The 19,207-nt window shown below is 35.0% G+C and overlaps 1 protein-coding gene across 13 annotated transcripts in view; it reads left to right on the forward strand.

The window, feature by feature from the left end:
* TANC2 (tetratricopeptide repeat, ankyrin repeat and coiled-coil containing 2) overlaps positions 1 to 19,207 on the forward strand; it is a 642,298-nt gene that overhangs the window by 427,173 nt on the left and 195,918 nt on the right. The window lies entirely within an intron of this gene.

A 19,207-nucleotide genomic window follows, 5' to 3' on the forward strand; every position in this document is an offset into this window, starting at 1 on the left:
GCAACTGCCAAACCACCTCCATCTAATTCCTGGCCACCTTTCCAGGCAAACCTCAAATATCCTCTCCTTTAAGGACTCTTATAACTTTGTACATATTCTTTTCTTTTTGCATTGGCAGTCATGTACCTTGTATTTTATATGGTTATTATGTATATGTATTGGTCTGCCTACTAGATTATGAACTTTTTGAGATTAGGAATTGGGGATACTCTAGGAGACCCTCCATAATTGTTTGCTGAATGAACTAATTAATGAATGTATAAATGAATCAATCAATTTGTGAAAGCTGCTTTTAAGCCAAAATAATGCAGCAAGAAAACTTAATGGTATTTTTTATTCTACTGCCATAGGTTATACTCTTCTCATGGGATGGGGTACCAAAAAAAAGTAGAGGGGGTGGGGGCTATATCTCCATTTAGAAAAAGCAAGATCTATGGGAGATGGTAATGCAGTCCAGTCACAAATCAATTTTGGACTTACTATAAATATTTCAATATCTTATTTCTTCCAAAATAATAATTTGTGGTTCTCTTTAATATAGAGTATAGAAACAGCATTTATCATTATTTGCTAACAACTGACTATGTAAACAAAGCTAAACAGTATATATTTTTTTAGTGATTTACCAGAAACCTAATATTCAATTTTAAAAGGTAATTGCATTGAAAAGAGAAGGAAAAAAATAATAAGAAGGGAGATCTTAAGAAATTTCCTACTTCTCTAAAATAAGGATCAGCAAACTATGGCCCATGAGCCAAAATCTGGCCCACTGTGTTATTGGAATACAGCCGTGCTCATTTGTTAGCTTATGGCTTTTGTATTATAACAACAGAGTTGAGTAGTTGTAACAGACCACGTAGCCCACAGTTCCTAAAATATTTAGTGTCTTGCAGTCTCAACCCTGCTATAAAACCTGTCCTAGCACCCGTATTCATCTGATCCAAGTCACCCCTCTGCTATACATCTCATAGACAGTGATAGATGTGCATAGCAATAGGACTAGAAGTTGTTTTAGATTTTGTGGAAAAATTTCATGTTGTCATAATGTATTTCACATGAGCTCATGAGTTGCATGGAGAAACAGAAATTGATAATTAATTCCATGGAAGGGGCATTGCTACTTAGCGATACTGATGTTAAATAACGAGGACTCGGGAAGGATGTCAAAGAAATAAAATTTTAAAAAACTGAAATTTACTCTTAAATTTTGTTTTGTTTTTCTTAAGTTTCCATAGTGTGCATTTAGCTAGACTCTCCTCATCAGTGCGTTGATAGGTCTTCAGCACAGGAGTCTGGAGCCTTAGTTTCCTGAATTTAGGAGCTTTCAGTATAGTGTGGTAAATTTCTTAACGTATTTGTTCCCAATCTTCTCTTGTCCTGTTTTTTAGTTAACTGAAGAGATTATAAGGTATTTTTCCCTTCTTGAGCAGGAATATCTATAGAGATCTATTTCACCCTATAAAAATACTAACCTTAGGGCTTACCAAGAGAGGTCTTGGACTCATACCAATTAGCTAGATAGGCTTCTTCCCACACTGTCCCTGAAGCTCTCTCGCACTATTGGCTTTCCCAGAATTGGCATAAGGCAACTGTCAAAAGTATCAATAAGTTACCACCTGCTTCTCTAACCTTTAATAGATATTGAAGGACTAGCTGAGCACTCTATTTCAGGAAACAGAACCAAGGTCTCTCTACCAGGTATTTTATTCACCAGGTAAAAATATCATTTGAAATATGTAGATTAAAAATAAAAAAGAAAAGTAAACTTTTCAGGGCAAGCCACATCTTATCAGATGAAGAGTATATTATATTCTTTTATTTCATGGCCTGTAAGACTTGTTTGTTTAGAATTTAAGATTATTAGAGCTGATATTCTAGTTGTGTAATAAAATATTTTTAAAATCTTTTAGGGAATTGTTATATAGTTTGTAAATTTTTCAGGCTTCTAAACTACTACTTCACCCCTTTGCTAACTGACATTTAACAACTTTACTGTTTATAGGCACCAACACAGTTGTGGCTTTAGTTGTACTTCAGTAAGTTTTTGCATATCTGTTGGAACAGTGGCTGAAACAGATAATTAAGAAATTAATCTTAGGGAAAACTACAGAAGGAAATTCTAATTGACGTACATTGCTGCTATTTGTTAACATTTTCACATTGAGTCCAAAGTAGATGCTGTGATATATAATTACAAATCCATAGTAAATGCTGTGATATAATAATTTATAAAGTATTATAGTAACAGGAGGAAATGTCTAAGTACAAAGGGAATGATTAGGATAGAGAGGAATACAAGGTTAAGAATTCACCAAGAAGATAAAAAGAGGAAAGAGAGACACCAAGAAGTTAAAGAACTTGACACATTATTATTTCTGCAGAACTAGAACCTGGGGCACATAGAAGGGAGTGGTAAATGACATTGAAAAGTGATACAAAGGACCTTATGTACTCTGATGCTGTGTTGTTTTTATCTTGTTGATAGTAAGCAGTACTCAACAGACTTTAAACAGGATCTATATTATCAAATTTCTAGTTTGGAAAGATGACTGTAGTGGCCATGTCCACCCAAATAGGATAGACTAAAGGAGAAAAGCCTGGAGTTAAGGAGAATAGATAGTTAAAAACATCTACTGTTGTGCAGAACTGTAGATAGTAAACTGCCTGATTGAAGGCTTTGTCAGTAGGTGGGAGAGAGTGGTTTTAGATCTTTTTCCCTATAAAATAATAACATTTATTAGGGTTGTTTTTTTTTTTATTTTTTACTGAGAGGTACAAAGAAGAAAATGAAACAAAGAAAATGAGCCGTAATCTCTTTGTCCAGTAGTCCCTGCTGACATATTCTAGAAATTAAAGATTCGTACATATTACATAATATATATAATTCGATACAAGCAAAAATATGCAAAAGGAAAAATAAAAGCCACTCTCCCCCTCTGTCTACTACCTCTCTCCAAAGGTTAATATTTCTTAAGAGTCTTTAGTATATAAATATATTCTACATATAACATCTGTATTATATGTATAGTGTATTATATATATAGTCATATATATTAGATGACATGCAGTCACAAATAGTTTTTACACAAGAGAAAATAAAAGCATTTGTCCTATATAAATAATCATAGCAGCTTTATTTTTAATAGCCAAGAACTTTAAACTTCTTTTTGGGAATTGAATCATGTCCTCCACAAGACATGTTCAAGTCCTAACCACCAGTCCTATGGGTGTGAACTCATTTGTAAATGGAATCTTTGAAGATCCTATTGAAATGAGGCCAAATTGAGTCAGGCTTGGTCTTAAACCAATATGACTGGAGTCCTTATAAGGAGAAGAAATCTAGAGAAAGACAGACAACTGAGCAGGAAATTAATCATTCATAGTATTAATCATTCATAGTAGCTCAAAACTAGAAACCACTGAAATGTCCTTCAGCTTTGAAATGCATAAATAAATTATATGTCAGCAATGAATGAGAATATACTACTGCTATGGGAAACAATATAGGTACATTTTACAGATATGTTATTGAGCAAAAGAAGTCAGACCTAAAAGAGTACATATTGTATGAAGTTTGTACATTTATATGAAGTCCAACAAAGCTGTGGTACTTCTGTGATGATAGAAATCAAAGTAGTGGTTACCTTTGCAGGGAAGATTCATTGAGAGAAAATGTTCTATGTCTTGAGCTGAATGGTGGTTGTATATAGATGTGTTCAGCTATTGAACTATATACGTTTAGGATTTACATACCTTGCGTATAAATCATACCAATTTTAAAAATACATAAAATTATATTTAGACTTTCTATCTTTCCAGAAGAATTTTCTTTTCCCTTTGGTTTAGAAATAACAGTCCTAAGAGATATATTTATATCTTTATCTGAAATATTTATTTTCAGTATTGATTGAAAATAACCACAGAACATTAACAAATGGATGATTTCCTTAAAGTTTTTTCAATTTATTGAAAGAATAAACCTAGGATTAGCACCCAAACTGGCTAGAAATAGTTTTGATTTCTATCATAGTTCAATGAAAACTCAAAATCCTAAGGTAGCAGTATCTGGGATTTTCTTCCCTTTTTTTAGAGCCAAAATTTACATGTCATGAAATTCACCCATTTCAAGTGATTCAATAATTTTTAGTTTCATTTAATTTATGAAGTTGTGCAACCGTCACCGTAAATCATTGTCAGTTTTAGAATATTTTCATCATCACAGTAAGAGCCCTCATTTCCATTTAATGTCAGTCCCATTCCACAGCCTTGTAACCACTAATCTGCTTTCTTTCTCTATAGAGTTACCTTTTCTAGACATTTTATATAACTGGAATCATACAATATGTGGTCACTTATGTCTGTCTTCTTTCACTTACCATAATGTTTTTGAAGTTCATCCATAACACAGCATGTATCAGTAACTCATTTCTTTTTATTGTGAAGTAGTATTCCATTGTGTGGATATACCACATTTTGTCTATCCATTCACCAGCTGATGGACATTTAGGTTGTTTCCAGTTTTTGGCTATTGTGAATAATGCTGCTATGAACATGCATGTGCAAGTCTTTGGATGGACACGTGTTTTCATTTTTCTTAGATATCTAGGAGTGGGATCATATTGCTGGATCATATGTTAAATTTATGTTAAAGATTTTAGGAAATTGCCAAACCATTTTCTAAAGGGGCTGTATCAATTTACATTTCCATCAGCAATGTATAAGGGTTCTTGTTTCTCCACATCCTCTCCAGAATTTGTAATTGTCTCTCTTTATTATAGTTATTCTAGCAGTTGTGAAATGTCATCATTCTTGTGGTTTTAATTTGCCTTTCCTTAAAGACTAATGACATGGAGCTTCTTTTCATGTACTTATTAGCCATTTATATATATTCTTTGGTAAAATATCTATTGAAATCTTTTCCCATTTTTGACTGGGTGGTTTATCTTATTATTGAGTGATAAGAATTTTTTGTATAATCTTGTGTTCTAGTTTGCTAGCTGCTGGAATGCAGTATGCCAGAAACAGAATGGCTTTTAGAAAGGGGAATTTATTAAGTTGCAGTTTTACAGTTCTGAGGCTGAGAAAATATTGCAGTTAAAGCAAGTCTATAAAAATGCCCAAAATAAGGCGCCAACAAGAGATTACTTTTACTCAAGAAAGGCCGGTGAAGTTCAGGGTTTCTCTCTCAACTGGAAAGGCACATGCAAACATGGCAGTGTCTGCTAGCTTTCTCTCCAGGCTTCTTGTTTCATGAAGCTCCCCTGGGGGGTGTATTCCTTCTTCATCTCCAAAGTTCTCTGGCTGGTGGACTCTTTGGTTCTTGTCACCTTGTCGTGGCTCTGCTCTCTTGGAATCTCAAGTTTTTTCCAGAATGCTTCCTCTTTTAAAGGATTCCAGTAAACTAATCAAGACCTGCCTGGAGTGGGTGGAGTCACATCTCCCTCTAATCCAAGGTTAGTACCCACAATGGGCGAGTCACATCTCTGTGGAGATAATCTAATCAAATTTCCAGCCTACAGTGCTGAATACAGATTAAAAGAAGCTACCTCCACAGATTTGATCAGGATTAAAACATGGCTTTTTTAGGGTACATAAATCCTTTCAAACCAGCATGGTCTGGGTGGAAGTCGTCAACAGATATGTGTTTGCAGATATACTTTCCCAGTCTGTTGCTTGTCTTTTTATTTTCTTAATGGTGTATTTTGAAATACAAAGGTTTGGAATTTGATGAGTTCAATTTATCAAAATTTTCTTTACTGGACCATACTTTTGATGAACTATTTTCTTTATTATTTTAATAGAAAGTGTGCTATTTACATCACATACTATAAAATAGTGATTTCTCTATGTTACTAGAGTTTGTTTTAATTCATGTATTGGAAATTACTCCCTGTCCATGCTTAAATGTTTTCTGCTGCATTTTCCCTCTCCTGCTCTTCCTCCATATAAAAAAAACTAATAAAAGGATAGTACTAACCCAAATTTTTATGTCTATAGACCATAAGTGTTGGTAGTTATTCATCTACCACAGTTGTCAACCCATAATGGTGACCTTTATGGCTTGTGTAGAGCTCTTCGTATTCTTAAGCAGCAGCGATTGTGCTTCTTCAAAGAAGGGGTAAAAGGGGTATGTACACCATCAGAGGTCATGTAACATCTATCCTAGAAAATAAGATTTTTTTTTATTGACACTGTTGGACAAAATACTTCACCTGAGAATTATTTTGTCTATGGTTACATATAATACAAACAGACCTACTGTTGTCTACACGACAAGTCATAGGTCAGGGAATAAAACATTTGTATTGGGTTGTTTTTTATGTTTTTTTTTAATTTTTATTGTGTAATGTAATATATATACAAAGCAAAGAAAGAAAAAAGCAATAGTTTTCAAAGCACTCTTCAACAAGTCGTTACAGGATAGATCCCAAAGTTTGTCATAGGCTACTATACCATCACCTCAGATTTTTCCTTCTAGTTGCTCTAGAAATTGGAGGCTAGAAGGTATAAATATTTTTTTTAGCATTCCATGTGCTGGTTTGAAAAGAAATATGCCCCCTAAGAAAAGCCATGTTTTAATATAAATCTCATTTCTTAAACGTAGAATAATCCCTATTCAATACTGTATATTTGAAACTGTAATGAGATCATCTCCCTGGTTGATGTGATTTAGTTAAGAACGGTTGTTAAACTGGATTAGGAGATGACATGTCTCTACCCATTTGAGTGGGTCTTGATTAGTTTCTGAAGTCCTATAAAAGAGGAAACATTTTGGAGAATGAGAGACTCAGAGAGAGCAGAGAATGCTGCAGCACCACGAAGCAGAGTCCATTGGAGATGAAGAAGGAAAACGTCTCCCCAGGAGCTTCATGAAACCAGAAGCCAGGAGAGTAAGCTAGCAGATGACGCCGTATTAGCCATGTGCCCTTCCAGATGAGAGAGAAGCCCTGACCGTGTTCACCATGTGCCTTTCCAGATGAGAGAGAAAACCTGAACTTCATCGGCCTTCTTGAACTAAGGTATCTTTCCCTGGATGCCTTTGATTGGACATTTCTAATTGGGACATTTTCTCGGCCTTAGAACTGTAAACCAGCAACTCATTAAATTCCCCTTTTTAAAAGCCATTCTGTTTCTGGTATATTGCATTCCAGCAGCTAGCAAACCAGAACATTCCACAATCGACTATTTTTTTCTTTTTTGTGAAAAATAACATATATACAAAAAAGCAATAAATAAAATAATAAATAATAAATTTTGAAGCACAGCACAACGATTAGTTGTAAAATAGATTTCAGAGTTTGGTAAGTGTTATAATTTCACAATTTAGGTTTTACTTCTAGCTGCACTAAGATACTGGAGACTAAAAGAAGTATCAATATAAGGATTCAGCAATCATACTTGTTTATTAAACCCTACCTTCTCTGTATAACTCCTCTATCACCTTTGATCTTTCTTTTCCACTCTTTAGGGGTATTTGGGCTATGCCCATTCTAACTTTTTTCATGTTAAAAGGGGCTATCAGTAATGTGTGGTAGGGAGATGAAACTAGCTGATGTTCTGGAGAGGCAGGCCCCTAGGTTTTAGGACTTACCTGGTCCAGGGACTCAACTGGAGGTTGTACGTTTCTGGAAGGTTATGCTAGTGCTCAGAACTTTTATAGAATCTTTTATATTGCCCTAGGTGTTCTTTAGGATCGGCTAGAATGGTTTTGGTTAGAGTTTGTCAAGTTATGATAGGTAGCAGTGTCTAATTGAAGTTGTATAAGAGTGACCTCCAGAGTAGCCTCTTGACTCTGTTGAACTCTCTTAGCCACTGATACCTTATTTGCTATACTTCTTCCCCCTTTTGGTCAGGATTTCATTCTTTATCCCACAGTGCCAAAATCGGACTCGCCCTGGGAGCCATCTCCCTCGTTGGGGGGAGGGCAATGATTTCACCTGCAGAGTTGGGCTTGGAGAGAGTGAGGCCATGTCTGAGCAACAAAAGAGATCCTCCAGAAGTAACTCCTAGGCTTGCCTATAAGTAGGTTAAGCTTCTCCACTACATACATAAGCTTCACCAATGTAAGCCTCAAGATCAAGAGCTTGGCCTATTAATTTAGGTGTCCCTAACGTTTAGTGTAGTAGCCAGGGTTTTCCTGGTGGTAACTTAATAGTTCCCCATTTTTTCTTCCATCCCTCAAGGGACTTTGCCCTGTATTGGGTTTTTTTTTGTATTTGAAAACAATGGTTTCACTATGCTCACGAAGAGCCAGGAAAATAAGCTATAAACCAAAACCAAATGAATCAGTTATATTCAAAGCTTAATAGACTGTAGCTTGAAAATTATTCCTGAATGTAGAGAAATGAAATTACTTTCATAAACAATTGTCTTTCTAAATGTTTAATGTGTTTAAATATTTGATGAGAACACTACCTCAGGTACCTTAAATGTTTAGATATCTAAATCACTTTGTAAATAAGCCATGATTTTTTTTTAGCCTGGATATTATGATTTTTAATTTTTTTTAATTTGAAGTAATTTCAAATTTACAGGACATTTATAATGCAAACCCCATGCAGAGAACTCCAGCATAGCTCTGTCCACCCACCACCACCACCACCAAATACCTGGATCCACTGATTTTAACATTTTGCCACATGTTAAATCTATAACAGTCTTGTTTGTTTAGGTACCAACTTGACTTCAGTGCTGTGGGTAAACCATGCTCTTATACCCCTCTGCTCTCCCCCACTTTATGTAGTTTTTATCACAAATTGCTTGTTTTACATTATAAATCCAACGCTACTGATTTACATTACATATTATGCAGTTGTCTTTCAAATCCTGTAGGAAATAAAAAACGGTGTAACAAACCAATAATGCAGTAGTACAGGCATTTATATTTACCCATGTTGTTACCCTTACCACAGATCTTAGTTCTTCATGTAGCCTCAGTCTATTGTCTAGTGTTCTTTCCTTTCAACCTTAGAGAACTCTCTTTAGCATGTCTTATAGTGCCAGTCTTGTGATAACAAACAACCATGGCGTTTGTTTATTTTGGAATGTCTTAATCTCTCCCTCATTTTTGAAAGACAGTTTTATCAGATATAGAATATTTGGTTGGCAAATTTTTTCTTTCAGTACTTGAAATTATGTCATCCCACTGCCCTCTTGCCTCTATGGATTCTGATGAGAAATTGGCATTTAATCTTATTTAGTCTCCCTTGTACTTTTGACACATTGATTTTCTATTATGGCTTTCAGAATTCTCTCTTTATCTGTGGCATACAACAGTTTGATTATAGTATTCCCCAGTGTAGCCCTCTTTGGATTTATCCTGTTTGATGTTTGTTGACCATCTTGGGTGTGTGTATTCATGTGTTTCATTAAATTTGGGAAGTTTTCAGCCATTATTTCTTTGAATAATTTCTCTGCCCCTTTCTCTCTTTCTTCCCCTTCTGGGACTCCTACAATGTGTGTATTGGTATGCTTCATAGTTACTCAGGTTCTGTTCATTTTTCTTAAGTCTTTCTTCTCTCTACTCCTCAGACTGAATGATATCAATTGTCTTATCTTCAAGTTCACTGAGTCTTTATTCTGCCATCTCCAGTCTTCCATTGAACCCCTCTAGGGAATTTTTATTTCTGTTACTGCAGTTTTCAGCTCTCTTTGGTTCCTTTTCAGAATTTCCATCTCTCCATTGATATTCTCTGTGTGTTCATCTGTCATTTTCCTGATTTCCTTTACTTCTTTTTCCATGTTTTTCTTTAGCTCTTTGAGCATATTTAGGTTTTTTATAGGTCTTTTTCTTGTGAGTCTCAGGTCTGGTCCTCCTCATTAATGGTTTCTACTGTTTTAATTTTCTCCTTTGCCTGATCTTTCACTTCCTATTTTTTTGTATGTTTTATAACCTTTTGTTGAAACCTGGACATTTTGATATTTTATCACTGGAATGTAGATGCTAGGCTATCTGTTCCTTAAGCTTGTATCCAATTAGTATTATAACAGAAGTTTCCTTGAATGCCTGGAACTTAAGAAAATAGAAGAAGAAAGAAGAAGGAAAAAGAAAACACTTTTCCCTGTTTTTGCAGATAGACCTGTGGAACAGAGTTCTCCTTCAGAGTTCATCCATATAGTGAGTTTAGAGAATAACCCCAGGGCCAAAGCTTAGGGACCTCCTGATGCTTTCTGCATGAGTCTTTTCTTGGGCCTGTATGTGTGGCCCTAGGATTTCCCCAATTTATACAGATATGAATGTTTCTTCTCCAAGAAATCCTTTCCTCACAGTCCCAGTCACTGTACTATATGTCCTGCAGCAAACAATCCCTTGCCCTACGCAGCCACTTCACTGCTCTCACACAGCATCTTGTAGGAGAGCTCTGTGAACTGCCTTCTATACACAAGGCAAGTTCTGGGACCATAAGTCCCTCAGACTAAAACCAGACGGATTGGTTCAGACATACCTGCTCCCTGTATGTGCAAAGGGTTACTCTGCCCCAACGTGGGCCAGCTCCACACTGAGCCTTTGAGAGTAGGGGGAAGGAACTAGCAGGGAGGCCACAAGTTCATACCGCTTTTAAGTAGCCTTTTTCTTGATTCAGTGCATGGCCTGTTACTTAAGTCCTTTAACTGTTTTCTGTAGCATTGAGAAAGATGCTTCTGCCAGTTCTTGCTGATTCTTCAAAGCTTCCGTGGGGGGACAGAGCTCTGAAGCTGTGATGATTTTTATGGTTCCTACTTTTCTGGAGTCTAAAGGAAGGTACAATGATACCTTCTCACCCTAAAGGTCATTTTAACAAACATACACCTACCCTCATTGGTAGTTTGAGATAGAAAGGGGAATATTAGGGCTTCTTATTAGCTAGGTTTGAATCTTCCTCCTCCTTTTCTCTTCACCATTGGAGATGAGACTTTCCTACTTTCTCCCAGACTTCCTCACTGTGACCTCTGGGCTCCTAATGTCTAAATCACTTTTTCTTAGCTCAAAAAGGCCCTCTCTTCTCATTTTAGCTCTAAATATACATATTTTCCTTTACCTTCTAATGTGGTGTGTAGAAATGGTTCCCCAAACTGGGGGAGATCAAATGTCTAAATCTCCTTAGTAAACAGAAATAATTCAGGATTTCAATTATGAGATGAACTTGAAGTAGAAATAAAAAGCCAATATGTTTCTACTTATTAAATTTTCTAAGCATATAAACAGAAGAATGCCAGCAAGAAAAGGCCTTGTTCAAGTCTAGCTTTTAATCTCAGTACTAGTAATATGATTTTTTTATTTTAGAGACCAAACAATGTTGATTAATCATTTGAAAATACCATTTAACATCACATAATTGTTTAAATGTTCATTGCCATGTTATAAATTCTCCCCACCTGGGTAAGAGAATCACCTTCAAAGGACCTGAGCTCTTTGGCAACTTTATGGGGCCACTTCTCTGGCATGACCAAAAAATTTCAAGGGATTAATTAATCCTTGAGGGTGCTGCTGCATTGAGCTCCAAGCAATAAAACCATTTATATTATTCATAAAACCATTTATATTATTCTGTAAGACTCTTGATTTTAAAAAGAATGGAAAAGACGTTCTATTTATAATACTTCTACCTGTAGGGAGAATGAATTAGTACATGTGCAGATGTTTATGGTGGTCTTTTTTTTTTTTCATTTTTTATGAACTTTCACTTCAGTTCAACATAAGTGGGAGAATATATATAATGAAATTTAGAAAGTAAACCAGGTATATTTTATTAACTGTATTAAAATTAAAGTCTCGTTAATAGAAGTATAAGTATTGATCAGGTAGATTCAGCTGTATAGTTTTAGAAACATAAAGACTCAAACAAATGTAGTCTAGTTAGATGTCCCAATTAAAAGCTTCATGTACCACATATGAGGATAGTATTTACTGAAAACTTTTAATTGGAATAATGAAATGATTAAGGATGAGTTTTGGCAGTCTTGCAGAATTAAAGCATGGGTTTTTCCTGGAGTAGCCAGCTTTGTAAATGTAAATTGAGATGTTTATACTCCTTTAAGTTAAAATTCTAAAATATGAAAGATTGAAGAAAAAAAAAAGCCCATGTGTTCTATTGTTTTCAAAATGTAAATTACTATTACATATTTGTTTGTAAACCTTTTGTATTAGAAGGAAATAGAAGGCCGTTTGTGGACTTGGAGGTAGTATGACAAATTATTACAGTAGAGTGTCTCATCCTTAATGTCTTAAAAAAGGATTGGCAATGAACTGAAGGGGTGTGGAAACAAAAAATGTTTGCTTACAACAGCTGTCATCAGTCCTTTGTGTGAGAATGAGGGATAATCAGGGAAACATACAAACAGAAGTCAGTTAAAATGTAAGCTCTCATGATCTACTTAATATCTTTAATATCTGGAGCTGCGCATTTTCTAAGAAAAGGATCTTAAGAACCAGGTAAATTAAAAAATGGGTATTCAGGAGGATTTAAATGAATCCAACCAGAAACTCTAATGACGATTTTACAAAAATTAATAACGGGTTTTTTCATCAGTTGGAATGTTGGCTTTACGTATCATGGGAATAAGGAGAGCGAATGGCTTCTTGCTCAAGCTGTTGCAAATATTATTGTCATTCCAGGCTCCCTGTTTAGGTCATACAGAATGGCAGTTGTGCTGCAATAATCAGTTTTCATTAGTGGCTACTAATATGAGAAGACTTGCTTCCAGATTCAATATAGAATGGGTTCTGGACTATTTTATAACAAATGTTTTCTGCCTCATTTTTGCCTAACCACTTGTGGAATAAATAAATGATTTTAACTTCATTTAAATAACTCTAGTAGTGAGCAGTTTTCAGCTGTTTTCATTTGATGAATTCTCAAAAAAAAGGGTATCTTTTTTCTCTTCTCTCCTCCTCTTCACATCAATTTTGAGAGTTTACTTTTTAAAGCTTTTTCTTTCTACATAAAATGTTTTATTGTAGATCTGTTTTTTCTGTTTCCTCAATTCACTTAAACTCACCTAATTATTTATCTCTTATACTTTTATCTAGAAAGTGTTCATTAAATCTTATAATGTTAACTTGACACTATTATCTCCAAAAATTTTGCCAGAGCAATTTCACAGGAAGAGTAGCACTACGCAGTGGAATATGTTTTCCTCTAGAACCGTCATTGGTGTTTGTATCAGATGCTGATGTTCAGGGCTTTGTTTGAGTTAGCCACCTCCTTCATCCTTAACTTTCAAATATCCCAGTAAAATAAAAGCTGGTTTGTTATTCTTTGATTATTTGAAAGGCATCAAAATATAAAATGTATATAAAAATACAATTATTCGATTATCAAACAGATATTTATTGAGCATCTATATGGCCATGGCACTGTTCACAGTGCTTGAACATCGTCAGTAAACAAAACAAAGATCGCCACCCTTGCGGAACTTACTCTAACCAGGGAAAATAAAGTAAACATAATAAATAAGTAAATTATATAGTATAGTAGAAGTTAATGTGTGCTGTGGAGCAAAGTAAAAGTAAAAGGGGGATCCATGGTACTTACAGGGGAAAATAGGAACATCCTTGGAGCCAGACAAATTTCTACAGTGATGTCTATTCAACAGTAAGAAAGCAAAACAAGAAAAATGAGGATAGAACGAGACAGATTACTAGATCTAAGTAGGACTAGTCTGGAATCCAGTTCTATATTGAGCAGAGCAGTCTGATTGACTGTGAAAAGATAGGGTGGTCAAAGATGAATCTGCTGTGCCTTTAAGGAACTTAATACAATCTAGCAAAGGAAAACAAGCATATATACAACTATCTGAATAATAAAAGCTCTAGAAAGCTGAATGTATGTTTGTGGTTGCTGAAAAGGAAGACTAGGTACTTCCTTATAGAAACTCTACCTATAATTTGGGTAAATTCCTTTCACTGGGTTTCCAGTGGACCCAATAACTAAGATAGGGAATATAAAATTTAGGTACTGTTAGAAACATTTTAATCACCTCTTCTCATAGTTGAGCACAGTGAACATTAACATTATAGAATGTAAAACACTGAGCAGGGTGTATTATCAATAATGATGATCAGACTATGAAATTTTAGTCTGCTGAGAAATCTTTTAAAAAGAGCTTTTACCTCAAATTATCTTTCTAATTTGATTTAAGGTAGAAAAGTATAATAATTCAGCATGATAACTATGAAGATCAAATAAAGACAGAGATCTAGGCTGGACAGGAAACATCTTGATATTGTTTATAAATGGCCCACAGTATCACAGGAACCACTTTTTTTAAGGCTTATATTGTAAAAGCTGGTTCACACATTTAATTCTAAAAATTTCTTGTGAAGCTTTTTAATTAAAACAGCATAAAAATGTGCAGACCATTGTATTTCATAGAATGATACTTTGACTTCTCATTTAACTTTGTAAATATGAGTTATTTTTCTTTGTATTTGACTTTTATATTAGTTGGTGTTTTAGTTTCTTAATTGCTAAAACAAGTACCATACAATGATTTGGCTTAAACAATGGAAATTTATTGGTTCATGGTTTTGAAGCTAGGAGAAATCCAAAATCAAGGCATCAGCATGGCAATGCTTTCTCCCAGGAGACTGTGGCATCTGGGGTTGGCTGCCAATAATTGCTTGGTCCTTGGTTTTTCCATCACATTTAATGCTCATGACAGTGTCTTCTTTCCCCGCAGAGTTGCATTGACTTCCAGCTTCTGAGTGCTCCTAGTAGCGTCTCTCTCATTGGCCTTCTATATAAGGCCTCCAGTAATAGGATTAAAACCCATCCTGAAACATTTGGGCCACACCTTAACTGAAGTATAAAGGTCCTGTTTATAATGGGCTCACACCCAGAGGAATGATTTAAGATTAAGAGCTTGTTTTTTGAGGGTGTATAATTCCAAGACACTATAGCTGATTTTACCTTTTTACCAAGTAAAGCTAGAGTTTACTCTCCCAGAATACAGAGCAGGAAATGGCTTTCCTCTCCCTTTATAGATGCAGTACAAAAGGAAATCAGCTAGCCTGTTCTTGAAGCGGTACTTGTCAGTGCTTTCTTCCAAGCTCTGGCATTGGCCCTCTTTCAGTGAATAATTTAATAAGCATTTTTAAGTGCCTCTTTTCTGCCAGACATAGTGTAGTTACAGAGAATAAAAGGTGAACAAGATACAGTCCTTACCCATGGTGAAGCTCAATCTATTGCAGCCTAAACACATATCCGTTTGCTATTAGAACAATAACATTATGTAACAAACGACTCCAAATGCAGTAGCTTAAAAAAATCTCACTCATGCATCTCAGTTGGCAGTGGGTTGATTGATCTGCGCTTAGTTTGATTAGTCTTGGCTCCAAGCGGCAGGTTGGCTACAGGTCTAGCCTCATTGTCTCTCATACTCCTTGAATCTGTGAGTCAGCTGGATACCTTTCTCTCATGGTGATGGCAGAAGAAAAAAAGACAAGCCCAAATACACAAGCACATTTTAAAACTATCTTTGTATCGTCTAATAATTTACCACTAAGCAAAACAAGTAAAATGGCAAAACCCAAAGGCAAGGGCAAGGAATAACTGCTGAGTAGGATGTAGTTGTAATGGGGAGAACTGCAAAGATAAATGACAAAAAGCACAGATACAGGAAGAGGTGAAGAATTGGGGCCAGTTACTCAATTTATCACAGGCAAATTTGGGAAAGCATCATATTGAGATATTCACTTAGCTCTCCTCCTTCTTTATTGGACCATTATGACCAGGTAAAAGATTTGACTCACTGAAGGGTATCTCAGCATTTTTTTGTAGGCTGGTCTATCCTTGTGCCTTAAGCATTGAAAATTTTGGTTTTGAAAGCTTCATTAAAGTTCTTTAGTTGAGTAATTTGGGGGAGAAGCTATAAAGTTAAGAGATTTCCCAATTTTCTTTGTGGTAAAGAACTAGCTACTTTTTTAGTCTGCAAGTTGAGCATGAACTTCTGATAGTTCATATAATTGTTGACATTGGAGAGGCACAAGGAAAAGTCAAATCTTCCCCTATTCCCAATATCACCACCAATTATATTTACCATTCCCACCAACTCCTGTCAAAATATCAGCAGGTTCTAATCTTGGAGTGATCTGTTACACAGTTTCTGGTCATTGTGAGCCCTTTGTTCCTTGGCAGCAGAAGAATGTTTTTGGTGGTGGTTTCTGCATAAAATCAATTATCAGTCTTCTTGATCAGTTGACATAATGGTATAGTCACTATTAGGGATTAATGACCATTTTAAGAGCTGCTGTGGAATGTATATAGGTTGGACTTTATATCCTTAAGAAAACTGGGATATCCTAGGGTAACTGATTCATATAATAATGTTTTGTGACTATTCAGTAGAGTTAAAGTAACCATTTATGCTCAGAATATCCAGGAAGGGAAGTAAGATGATACTTTATTGTCCTAATATGGGAGAGGCTGAAAAGTACTCATAATGATTTTTGGCAAAGAAATATGAATCTTATCTCTCCAGGCAAGTAGCCCATGAACTTCTCATAAAGAAATTGATATCATTTCTTCAGTGTTATACATTGTGATTTTCTTATTCCCATCTAAAAATCAAAAAGAATCATGCAAGAAAATGCACATTATCTGGCACATTATAAGTGATGAAGGTTCATTTCCCTTAGTTGCCTTCTTTTCATTTATCAATAAAAGTTTTTTAAAAGCATATACATTCTTCTTTTTGGTATCATCAGAAGAAGCATCTAAACCAGCAACAGAAAGAAAGGGTCGAATAGAGAGAACCATATCACTAATAACAGAGCTGTTAAAAGATGAAATATGTCCTAGGAGATTGTGTATTCCTGCCCGTGGACATGTTCAAGCCTAAGCTATATAGCTACCTAGAAAGGAGAAAAAGAGTCGAGCACTAGACAGGTGTTGGATGGGACAACCTTTAAGGTCCATTCCATTCCTGTGATTCTTAATAAAACATTCTCTTGAATGATATCTGCTACATTCTTTAGTAAATTGGATCTTGCTTTCTTTCCTATAGACCGATTAGAAAAATAGTAAAGGTGTTGTGTTATAATACAGTGCTAGAATTTTCTATTAACAATTTTGCTATGTTTATTGAATGAATAAATTAACGAATGAATGAATGAGTAAATATCAGTTCCCAAAGTCAATCAACATAAACAACTTATTTGTGAGGTTGGAGATGTAAGTTTACTTACATCTTGTTGACTTATGCTGAAAGAATTCTAGATTGTCTCCTCTTCTTCTGCTTCTTAGTTTATTTAAAAGAGCTCATTTATAATCAGCTATTAAGTAGGTACATGTAATTGGTGGCAGAATTGGATTATAAAGTCTTTGAGCAAATGACCATGTTATCTTCTGTAAATCTGAAAACATGATTAAGTTTCTCACATACAGAAATATTCCCCAGCAGTCATAAAAAAGAAAATCTTAGTGGTTTTTTATCCTCTTACCTACTTAAACAAGTCACCAGTGATAAATTGGTAACTAAGATTTTTCAGGCAATAAATCAGATACTCCAGTATTTCATATAACTTGAAATATTCATGTAAAATGAATTTTTCATTTTCACTCTTAACTTTCAGTAAATCAGAAGAAACCCCTTCTCTATTTCTTTTGGTAACAAAAAAAACCTCCCTTTTGTCGCTTTCATTGCAGCTTTCATGATCTCAGAATTCAAAAGCAAAATGGGCATTTTAAGCTGGTGGGCTGGCTGTTTGTCTTTTTTTCATCTTACATCTCAAATCATCTTTACCATCATCTTTCTACTTTGTGAAGTGATGTTTTTTGTTTATTTATTTCTCTATTAATAGAAATAAATAAATGTTATATATTTGACTAGATAAATAGATGTAATATATCTCTTGAATAGATGTTATATATCTCTTTTTAGGGTTGTAAAACCTCTTAGCAAGTACACATGTTGATGTCCTATCCTAAAATAGCAAGTGAAATGAAGGTTTAATAAAAAAAAAAAACTAGTATGGTTTTAAAAAACATAAAATGAATGTATTATGTGTGTGATATATTATACATATGTAATTTGAATAAAATCTGTAATATGCATCTTTAGTTTTCAACAGGAAAAAGCAACGTTTTAGTTTTTGCTTGACTAAGTATTTGTGCGTCTGTATTTGCTTTTACTTATTTAAAAATAATTTCGTGGGCGGGCCGCGGTGGCTCAGCGGGCAAAGTGCTTGCCTGCTATGCCGGAGGACCTCGGTTCGATTCCCGGCCCCAGCCCATGTAACAAAAACGGAGAAACAGAATACAATAAAACAAGAAAATGTTTAAAGATGTTTCCCTTTCTTCCTTCCTTCCTTCCTTCTATCCTTCCTTCCTTCTCTCTGTCTTTAAAAAAAAAAAAAAAAAAAAAAAAAAAAAAAAAAAAAAATAATTTCGAGTAGTGACATGTAGAACTCTAATATTTTCAGAATTATTTCTGGAGAATTCTGTTACTATCCACTTTGCATCACTAAATGTGCAGTTAAATAACAGATACCCATTAGATTTGTGGCATTACAAACCATGAAGAAATATTTAACAGACATATATACAGCTATTTCTTTATTCCTGAAAATGACAGAAACAAAATTAGCGAGGAGAAACAATATAATTCAACCTCAAAGGCAGCAACTGGGTGTGTGAAAGAAGGTACATTATTGGTGTCTTTCCCTGACTGCCAAGTGATTATAAGATAAAAGCTCCCTCTAGGATAGGTCTTAGTTTCCTCACCAGTTAAATGAAAATAATTGAAAGGTGAAGGGAGCATGTAACTCTTACTTGTTCTCTCTTACTCTTTTCTTCTCTCTTCTCCTCCCTCTCTCCTATTTTCTCCATCTCTTCTTTCTCTTTTCAGCTTATAGAGCACTTTGTGATCCTCTTTGTGCCATTTATCATAATCTGCCTTCTGTTGTCTGTGTCTTATCTTGACTTGGGATATGGACAATACTTTAGTCACTGGAGCTCAGCAGCCAAGTGTGGTTGTCATCTGTGGAAATTTTTTTAATCTCTAAATATTTATATAACAAGAAACAGTGATTTCAATTTGCTTTCGCACCTACTCAAAACAGTCACCAGAGGTAAAAACTGGCAACTAAGCCAGGTACGGGACCTAGAGTAGGCACATAGTAAGCTTTCAGTAAATAACTGTCATTGAATGAACTCTCAGCACAGTATATTTCATAATTGGCAATAAATTGAGTTAATGATTTAATGAACGATTTACAAGTGCTAAA

Source organism: Tamandua tetradactyla, chromosome 6, assembly GCF_023851605.1.
Source record: "Tamandua tetradactyla isolate mTamTet1 chromosome 6, mTamTet1.pri, whole genome shotgun sequence".
NCBI classification, from domain to species: Eukaryota; Metazoa; Chordata; class Mammalia; order Pilosa; family Myrmecophagidae; genus Tamandua; species Tamandua tetradactyla.